The 10,676-nt window shown below is 47.1% G+C and overlaps 1 pseudogene; it reads left to right on the top strand.

The window, feature by feature from the left end:
- The first annotated feature begins 9,808 nt into the window (after positions 1 to 9,808).
- Positions 9,809 to 10,427, top strand: LOC140692295 (transcription elongation factor A protein-like 2; annotated as a pseudogene).
- Positions 10,428 to 10,676: the final 249 nt, after the last annotated feature.

Genomic DNA, 10,676 nt, shown 5'->3' with positions numbered 1-10,676 from the left:
AAGGAAACTTCCAAGTGGGCTCTGGCCAGAAGTCAGCTTGCAGCTTTTGCAAGTAGCACTCGATCTGGGCACTGACATAACATGCCTGTTGCTTATAACATCACAGACACTGCTACGTGTCTTTTTATTCTTGCCCATTGCCATGAATCCTCTAACCCAGAGTACTGCTCAAACTTTCAACATTCATTCAACATGCAGGGACCTCACATACAATTATTGAGCACCTCCCATGTGCCGAGTGCTCTGGGGAATAAGAAAATGAAAGTTGATGGGTCTGCTCCGAAGCCTGCCAGCCTGCAGGAGACAGCAAAGGTAACAGGGATGCATGGAGCTTCTGGAGAGCTCAGGGCTCTGGGAAGAGGAGAGACTGAGTGGCCAGCCCTAAAATGTTAGCTGCCATGGTACTCCGCATGATACGTCATTAGGGAAATGCAAATGAAAACAATAATGAAATACCATCACCTGCCAATTAGAACGGCCAAAACCCAGAACACTGACACCACCAAACGCTGGCAAGAACGTAGAGCAATAGGGACTCTCATTGGTTCCTGGTAGGAATGCAAAATGGTACAGCTACTTTGGAGGAGAACTCGGCTATTCTTGTAAAACCAAATATACTCTAGCAATTGCGGTCATCTGGTATTTACCCAAAGGAGTTGAAAACTTATGTCCATACAAAAACCTGCACACCAGTGGATGTTGATAGCAGCTTAATTTATCATCATCAAAATTTGGAAGCAACCAAGATGTCCTTCAGCCGGTGAATGGAGAAATGAACTGTGCTCTATCTAAATGATGGAATATTATTCCATGCTAAAAAGAAATGAGCTCTCAAGCCACAAAAGACATGGAGGAAACGTTAATGCATATGACTAAGTGAAAGAAGCCTATCTGAAAAGCCTACATGCTGGTGTTTTCAACTATAAGACATTATGGAAAAGGCAAAAGTACGGAGACGGTAAAAAGATCAGTGGTTGCCAAGGGACAGTGGGAAGGAAGGCTGAATAGGTGGCACACAGAGGGTTTTTAGGGCACTAAAACTACTCTGTCTGGTATCATAATAGGTGCATGTCATTATATATTTGTCAAAACCTACAGAATGTACAACACCAAGAGTGAGCACTAATGTAAAATATGGACTTTGGGGGATAGTGATGTGTTAATATAGGTTCATCGATTGTAGCAAATGTACTGTTCTGATGGGGGATGCTGAAAATGGAAGAGGCTATGTAAGTGTGGGGGCAGGGGATATATGAGAAATCTCTGTACCTTTTTGCTGTGAACCTCAAACTGCTCTAAAAAATAAAGTCTATTAGGAAAATTATCTCTCCAAGGGCTGGGGAACTGCATTCCGCTGCTGGAGCATGCCCCACAAGGCTATGTGAAAAGCTGCACAAATTTTTGTTGGCTTTTTGACCCATCATGTATGTCATGTGACACACACTCAGCACAAATTCATGAGTGTCCCTTGTATGTGCAAAGCCTTCTCTGGGTTGCGGGAGCAGGGGGTGTCTGGAGGAACAGTGGGAATTTGGACAGGGGTCAAAGTCGACAGCAGAGGTAGACCAAATAATTGGTCTGAACAATTCATGGAGAAGCAGGACACCCTCAAATATTCAGTTCAGACCTGATGAGGACTGAGGCCTTGAGTGAGGTCTTGAAGGAACTAAACTTGGTGGTGGGTAAGGGGACAGGGTGATGTCGAGAGTGTTACCAGGAGTCTGGGGGCAGGAATGAGCAAGGCAGACAGGTGAACAGAGAGGGCTCTTGTGTGGCTTGGGGCAGCATGTTCATGGGGGGCAGTGGCAAGAGAGCCTGTTTTTACCCAGTTGTACAAATGGGTTGGGTGGTGGATCAGTTTCCCAGCGCTGCGGTAACAAATGACCACATTGCTGGCTCCCGGCGATCCTTGGAGATCTTTGATTTGTAGCTGCACCACTCCAGTGTCCATCTCTGTCATCTCATGGTCTTCCCTGTGTGTCCTCACATGGCCTTCTTCTTAGCAGGACACCAGCCACTGACTGGATTTAGGACCTCCTCTAACCCAGTATGACCCCATTTAAACTAATTACATCTGCCAAGACCCCATTCCCAAATAAGACCGTATTCTGAGGTTCCAGGTGGACATGAATTCTCAGGGGGACACCATTCAACCTAGTACAGCCTTTCCATGAATGGTGCACTTTACAACATGCCTATCAAGATCCTGCTTCTGGACACAGAGACAGACTCTCCTGACCCAAAGGCAGCTGGCCCCTCAAGGTGATGGAGGCTCCTCCCGTGACCACTGAAACGCCCCCAAATCATGTCTAACCAGCATCCTTTCTCTGAGATCACGCTGAGATGCCCAGCGGGGAGCTTTTCCGTCCTCTTCTTATTTGTTACTTTCCTATTGTGGGCAACAGGAATGTTGCTATCCTCCCTCAAATAGTTTGCCTCTGCAGACAATGCACCACTTTCCCGTTTCTATTTTAGAGCTGCGCACGCATCTGTTAGAAGACCGGAGTGTTATGTAATACCTACCATTTTTGTCAGAACCTCATCTCACCCCATTGCCTGGTACAGGAAGAAGTTACTGGTGTGAAATTTGCTGGGTTTTTTTTTTTTCTAGGTGAAGAGTATATTCAGATGGATTTCATACCACACATTCATAAGCAGGTCAGTGTTTAAAAGACTGTATGTACTGTGCTAATGAAGATGAAATCCACATGTCTCCCGTATAGCATGCCAGCAGCCACTGTACCAACATGGCTGAGTACCCTGCCTTTGCCACTCCAACTATTTTAAAGAGGTGCCCTGGGGGGAAGCATGCAGATTGACTCACAGAAAACGTATTAAAGAGAGGAAGACGACCAAGAAGATTTTCCCTTCTAACCGGTTATGATGCTTAAGGGTTCGTACATTTGGAACTTGTCATCAGGACTTTTTCAATTTATAAATGAGATCTGCAACAGTCATAGGGAACTTCGGGGAGGGGAAAATGATTTCAGGGAAAAGAGATTTCTTTGTTAGGATCTGGGCTTTGTGAGAGGTGAGAGGGACTAGTGCAGAGAATGCCAGGTCTGGGACGCCATCAGGGCTGCAGCCGAGGCAAGGCCAGGTGTCATGGCAGGGGGGCCGGGGCAGGGCTGGGAGCACAGACATGCAGAGGTGAGTCTGCAGCTGCTCTAAATGTGGAGGCCAGTCTGTGAGAGGAACAGCAGGAAGATGCTAAGTACCACTAGACCGAAGTTCAGAGTATTGTCCAAACAGAAGGATGAGGTATGAAGTTGGCTGGAGTCCAGACAAGAGATTGATACTGAGAAAGCCTGCCATTGGTTCCTGGGATCCCAGTTATGGGAAAACTAGGGGTGCGAGGGACAGACATCCAGTCCAGCTAAGTTCTGCAGACACTCCAACCTGAGCTTGGGGTTGGGGTAAAGAAGGGTCTTGGTAACCTCTCTGGAAACTGTACCATTTGTAGGAAGGACTGACAGACACCTCCTCTATGGGGTTGAATGAGGTCCGCCTCATTCATGTCCACCGGAACCTCAGAATGTGAAACAGTATGTTACCTTATTTAAAAAGGAGGTCTCTGCAGATGTCATTAGCTAAGCTGAGACGAGTCATGCTGGATTAGGGCAGTCCTAAATGCAACAACTGGCATCCTTACAAGAAGAAGGCCATATGAGGGACACCGGAAGGAAGACCATGGGATCGCGGAAGCAGAGACTGGCGTGACTCAGCAGCCACAAACCAAGAACGCCAAGGACTGCTGGGAACCAGCAGAAGTCAGGGAGCGGCAGGAAGGATTCCTCCCTGGCGCTTCCTGAGGGAACCTGCTGCAGAAATCCATCAGCCCGTGATGCCCACCCCTATTGCCACCATTTCTCTCTAGTCCTGGGTCTGTGTGTCCCACACCCGTTGGGTCTGTGAGCTTCTTAAGTATGATGCTGGGGTCCAGGGGCCGGGGGAGGGTCACTGTCTTTTGCTACTTAGCTTTGACATATTGAAGAGAATTGGGCTTAAATTTAAGAGACCTGGACTGTTTTATTATTCACTCATGTTATGCATTTAACCATTCAGCAAATATTTATTGAGTCCCTAATGTGGACCAGGCCCTGAGCTAGGCCCTGAGCTAGGCCCTGGGGGGAAACAGATGATCACAGAGTCTCTGATGTTGAACGACACATCCAGTCAACCACACGCCCACAAAATCATGCATCAAGGGTGATAACAGAGGATTATGAAAGCCCTGAGGAGGCATCCCAAAGCCCACCGAGGGAGACAGGGGAAGGCAGAGAACGGTCCTGGGTGGTGAAACCCAGGGTGAGCAGGAGCCAGACGAAGAGGGAAGGAAGGTATTTCAGGGAGAAGAGACACAGGAACAAGCAGTGAGGTGACATACATGGCGTTCACAGAGACCGATGATCAGACTGCGCGGCTGGGCTGGAAACATGCAAAGCAGGGAGCAGTGAAAATAAGGGCAGCAACATGTATGGGGAACAGATGGTGGAGAATCTCGAATACACGTTAGAGTTTGGACTTTGTCCATGAGTAACAAGGAGCCACTTGCAGTTTTGAGCGGAGAGTGGAAGGGTCAGAACTGCGATGTACAGGCCAGACCAGACTGGGACAAAGCTGGAGGCGGAGATGCTGTGCTAGCTGGGGTGAGAGGTAGCGCTGCTCTGAACCCGGCCAGTGGGAGGAGAGCAGGCAGCGGTGTGTTTTAGGAAAAATGTAGGAGGCCAGCCCAGGACGCCAGGCTCGTGAGCTTATATAAATTGCTTCACTTCTCCCAGCCTTAATTTCTTCGTCAGTAGAATGGGGGTAATGACATTCTATTCACAAAGCTGTTGAAGGATTAAATTATGTCACCAGCATGCAGAGGGTTTGCAATCTCTCTAACAGCCCCCGGGATGCGGCCGTTAGTAGGTTTCCCCAAATATTTCTGGGATGACCCACCCGGTGTCTCAACAGTGGCCAATCTGGAGAAACAGGTAAATGCTGGATAGTTTCACATACTGATTTAGAAATTTAAAATGTAATTTTTAAGGCCCAGGTTTATAAGTATTTCTATGCTCTTTCTAAAAGATATAATTATGTTCTCTGCTCACATAATTTTATCCATTATAAAAACTGAACATATCACTGTCACTTTCATTACAGGATACTGGCAGAACTTGCTTTACCTAGCAGATGTGTTCCTGAAAATTTTACTTGTAAATTGATTTTAAAATGAGTCAAATCATACTTTACTCACACTAGGGAGATGAGGCATTTCAAAGAACTCTCTGGTTGTGACTCCTTGGGTAAAATTAATAATTATCCTTAATTTTTGAGGGATTAAATGTGAACTTCCATATATCTAAGTGGGGGTGGTAGTGGTCAATATATAAGAATATGTATGTGTGTGTATGTGTATATATATATATACACATATATATATGTGTGTGTATATATATATATATATATAAATGTATATTCTAATGTACAAAAAATGCAGAGTGTTATCTGTTCAAATCTGCCCGGCCGTCTCTCTCTCTCCCAGCCTGTTGCTGTGTGGCTGCACTTTTTAACACCCACCCATTGCAATTTAAGACATTCCCCCACCAAACATGTCAAGTTAGTACCCACATTCATCTTCTCCCTGCTTGACGTAGATCCAGCCTCAACACATCCGTGACTGACACGAGATCAATTCATTTGCACAATGTAATCTTCCGTGAGACAGTAAATTATAAACTTCCTATCTAGTATCCAGTCAGCATCTGATTGCATTCTGATTTGTTTCTTGATGTGCGGGTGGAGTGCTGAGACTTGGACATGGCAAGTCGGATGAGTCATATTTGCCTAATTATAACTTGTAATTGTAAAGCATAACAGCATTAATATGCTAAGTGATGCAAATCGATACTGAAAATGTTCGAGCAGGAAAGATTTATGGCAACACGGATTTATAATAATCATCGCCATTCATGAAGCACCTACTATGTGCCTGGAACTGAATTTGTTACATATATACGTAATATATATGTGGATATATACATATATATGTTTTATATCTATATATTTATCTCTCCCTTGACTCTAGCAGATTGACTTATTTTTATTGTGGATGACAAAATGGAGGCCCACCAATATTAAGGCATTTCCTCTGAGTTAATGCTAGGACCTGGTAGAGCTGAGATGGGAGCCCTGAACAAACATTAGGCCTCAGGTCCTCTTATTTAGGACACCTGGTCCCCAGCCCTGTGTGAGCCACTAAGCTCACCTTTGTGCGCAAGTGCCTTATCTGGTGGCTCAGAAGGGTTCGGCCTCTCTACCTCCGAGACCCCTTCTGCTTCCTGCTGTTTTTCATGAAGTTTCAAGAAGGCCTTGGGCTACTTTTAAACAGCCTGGCATTCCACCTCACCTCCCCGTAGTCAATGAAATCCAACTTGAAATCCAAGAATAGCTAAACCTCCACTTCAGTCCCAAGAACCATTTCATTTACTGAAATACTTACCACACTACCATCCAATTACTATGTAAAACACCTTGGGATACCATTAATACAAAAGGTTACATATTCTAAAACCCAAATGTCATTTTGTATTAGACATTTTCTTAAGGGCTACTTATCTCAGGATGAATTCCAAGAATGAGTGCTTAATAATTATTTTGCATTTAAACAACCTACTTATGAATTCCAGGGATACACTGTGGCACAGTACAGCTTCTGCAGGATACAGCAATTATTATAAATGCTGGTGGATTAACTGCCAGAGCATTGCAGCCTGACAAAATGACACATCTGTATTAGATCACTGGTGGGTCATCAGGCGAAAATCCTTCTTTCCCCTTAACCCCTAATCCCACCCCAGAAAAGAGGGTGGTGTGTAAAGTTTCCCAATCTCACAAGGAATAATATAAAACCTATGAGAACCTACATATTTAGACCCCCAAATACTGGGGCTGGCCACAGACATTTCATCGTTTGGGGAACTGCAGGGCAAGCAGTTCCCTCTTCAAAGGTGCTGGGAAGATAAATTTTTAGAAGCCAAGGTATTTTTACATAGACTCATGAATTTGACTTAAAAGCCAACTCAGCCACAGAAATTTGGGGTTTAGGTCTATTTAGCTTTATGAAGTTTGTCCTTGAAAGAAAAGGTCATAACTCGGGAGAAAAGAAGGTTTAGATCAAAACGTGTGGATTTATTCTTCTGTGCACGTCACGTGTGAGTGTGTGTGTGTGGCACTGGGGTGGGGAAGAAAAGTTCAGTTAACCTCTTCTGAACCCAAATAGCCAAGTTCCACGCCACTTTAGTAAGTAACCCCTTGGTGATGAACATTTAATAGTCTCATTAAATCATAATTTCAAAGATTGGCTTTTTTTCCCCCAAACAAATAAAACTTTGTTAAATTCTAATAAGAATCTTCGAAACAGCTGTTTCGCGCTTCGGAATGTGTAATGGCCTTATAATTGTATTAGATGTGGCATGGAAATGTTTATGTTTCCTTTCTAGTCTGAAATGTGCTAAACAGCGGAAGCCAAAGAAAAGGGATTCATTATGAATTCCAAAGGACTCAAGGGCCGTGTTTCTGGAGACGGGCGGTCCTTAGTCAAAGTCTGAAGTGGATGCTAGGCTGTGCAGGGCCAGACTGAGGCAGGCAAGCTGGTTTCCATACAGTTGCAGTTTTTTCTGTGCCTTCCTTGACACCCTGTCCTTCACCTCGAGCATCTAAACACCTGCCTGAAACCCTGGATCTTGGGAAGACCTGCCCTGTTATCATAGACTCTTGGGTTGCAAGAGGCTCAAACTCCCCAGGGCCAGCCCCTATGTCCACTCAGCACAGTGCTGGAACCCCCCAGCAGGGGAGCTGCAGGGTTGCTGGTTTTGCTCCAGATCTGCTCGCCAACGCTCACCCTCCAGTCCCAGGAGACTGGCCTGCCTGATTTCTAGCCGCCGGCTTCCTGGCCTTCTGGTTCTCATTGGGTTTGGCCAATGGGAGCAGTGCTGTAAGGAAAGCATACTTAGGTAAATACTTTCCTGGCTCCTTCCCTGTGGGGTAACCATGGGTTTTATCTGTCTCTCTATCAAAAACCTCAGTGCCTGTCCAGAGGCCTTGCCTGCACAGTGCTTTGCCTGGAGTTTCTGGGAAATGCTACCTCCCCGAGTTCTTTCAAGCCTAGAAGTGGTAACAGATCCTAGCTGTTAACAGCCCTGCAATGCTTCTTATAGTGACGTGCTGGTAAATCAGCTCTCCGAAAACAAAAAGCAAAAACAAAAATAAACTCAAAAGCCTGATTTGTGGTGTTTGACGTCAATGCTCCATCAATGGCCGATGTCAAACTACCAACATGAAGTCTGAGTGAGGCAGGGGGGAGGGGGGCAGGGCACAGCCATGAAAAGAATGACCCAGCAATTAGCACCAAGATGGCAGAAGATTCAACTCCCAGTGGACCTTGAGCATCATTATACGCTCATTGAAATACAATAGCTGCTAAATGGTCCTCCCACAGGCGCCATAAAGGCTGACCATCAGAGGTCAAAAAGTGGGTGGTGGCCCATTCCTGGGGCTCCCAGCCCCTTCCCCAGAGTAGTTGGAATAATCCTCCCACTTGTTAGCATATGAAGTTACTGAACCCATAAAAACTAACACCGCAGGGCCGCTCTCCCTGCTGAGTAAGACGGCCCACACTCTGCCTGTGGAATGTGTTGTCTCCTGGGCCATGGCCTCCCTTGCTTCTGAGACAGCCTGCACTGTCTATGGACTGTGCATCTCTCTGAATAAATCTGCCTTCAGTCCTCAATGGCTCACTCTTGAATTCTTTCCTGCGTGAAGCCAAGGACCATCACTTGATGGGGTGCACCCCAGGGACCTGACTGAGACGTGGGGCACGGCCAGCCTCTCGCCCCACATTTCCCTGTACCAGGAGCACACGCTGTCGGCCGCGGTGGGCCACTCGGAGTGGCCGCAGCGCACGGCCGCTTCTCCCCAGCCCGCCCGCCCTCGGAAGGCGCCTCCGCATCCAAGCTCCGCACTGATTACCCGCTTAGACCGCGCTGTCTGCTCCCTCCCAGCCCGTGACTGGCACAACCTCGCTCTGAAACAGTGGACCTTCCAGGGACAGGGAATCCTCTTCATGGAAGCAGAGTCCCTCTGGGGCCAACTTAGCTACAAGTTCTTCTACAAGCCACAGGAGTGTCCTCACCCCTGCGTCCCCAACTTGTACCCGTTCTGCTTCCAAAGCACAGATATCTGAGCTCATCTCTTTCCCAATAAGGGTCTCCTTCCAAGTGGCCTAGGGTGCTGCGGGGAGGAGTCACCCTGCCATTGAACCGACGGTGGGCAACTCCCATCCCAAACGCAGGGGCAGCTGCCCAGAGAGCCTGTCCCTGCCTGGGTCCAGGATGGCTCCTCTCAGCCAGCCACTGCTCCCGGGGGTTCCCTCCCGGGGGCCTCCTCCCCATCCTCGGGCTGCAGCACCTGCGGTCGGGGTTCATGTCTGACGAGGTGTCCCACCCTGAGCTGTCCTTTTTTCCATTCAGGATGAAACCCCTCTCTACTTAGTGTCTCCAAATCAAATGAGGGTTTTCAGCTAATCTGCTCCAGCCAGAGGACCCAGTGGTTCATCAGGTAGAGCTTCCTGTTCTGGGATGGCTCAGACCGTAGAAATAAGAAAAAGCTTATGTATGTCCCTTGAAGCTAACGAGGGGCTGGGCTGTACTTCCACTGCTGCCACCACCCCGCTGCTGCTGCTCATAGTAATCCCCAGCGTTTACTGTGCACTTACAGGTGTCGCATCCTGTCTAGGCACTAAGTGTGAGATTGCTGTTCCCAGCACTCTGCTGGGCTAGGAGAAGAGGAGGAACCCGTCCAGAATCCCTGCAGGACAGCAAAAGGAGGAGCTTCTTAACATGGAAAAACCTTGCAGAGAAAAGGAAAGAATGCAAGAGAATCGAGGAGAGATGCAAAACAAAGGACAGCCACCGGATGCGGGAAAGCGAGGAGGAGCTGGTACTGGGGAAGACAAGGGGAAGTCAGGAGACAAGGGAAGGACAGAAGATGAGGAAGTACTAAAGGATAAGGAAAAGCCTGAGTGTGATGCAAAGCCAAAAGAGGGAAAGCCAGCCAGCAAACCAAGGGCTGGAGGAAAGCACCCAGCTGGGCTGATGTGCCCAGGAAAGCCAAAAGAAAGACCAATAGGGGCCGGCTCAGTGTCTCAAGGAACATAAGAAGGCCATACAGGATGTGAATTTGAGCAACGAGATGATAAGAGTATGACGAGATGGCTAGGGTGGAGGAAAAGATGAAGAAAACCATACAAAAATTATGGGGCGGGGGTGCTATGTGGATGTAAAAAAAGCTTACAGGACGCCTTCTACCCAAGGAGCCCAAGGGAACTCAGGGGTGGCTGCAGGACCCCACAAAGGGGCTAAGAAGACATTCCTTTTGCGTAGTGCGCCTGGCAGGCACTTGCCGGGCTGTGTGCTTTAATGTTTTGCAAATACTTTTGTGTCAGGTGTCACTCTTGTTATCAACAAGATTTGGTCCATACTAGAGTGCTCTATCAGTAGGGGATTTTCAGCCATATGCTTTGCAAAGATATTATGAATCTTGGAAAAATAAAGCAGCTTATAATATCAAAAAAAGGGTATAAATGAAGAGAGTTTAGGAAAGGAGACACTTACTCTTACAGGTATGCAGTC

Source organism: Vicugna pacos, unplaced genomic scaffold, assembly GCF_048564905.1.
Source record: "Vicugna pacos unplaced genomic scaffold, VicPac4 scaffold_1, whole genome shotgun sequence".
In the NCBI taxonomy this organism is placed as follows: Eukaryota; Metazoa; Chordata; class Mammalia; order Artiodactyla; family Camelidae; genus Vicugna; species Vicugna pacos.
Note: the sequence above shows the minus strand (reverse complement) of the source record. Positions and strands in the feature narration are given on the sequence as shown.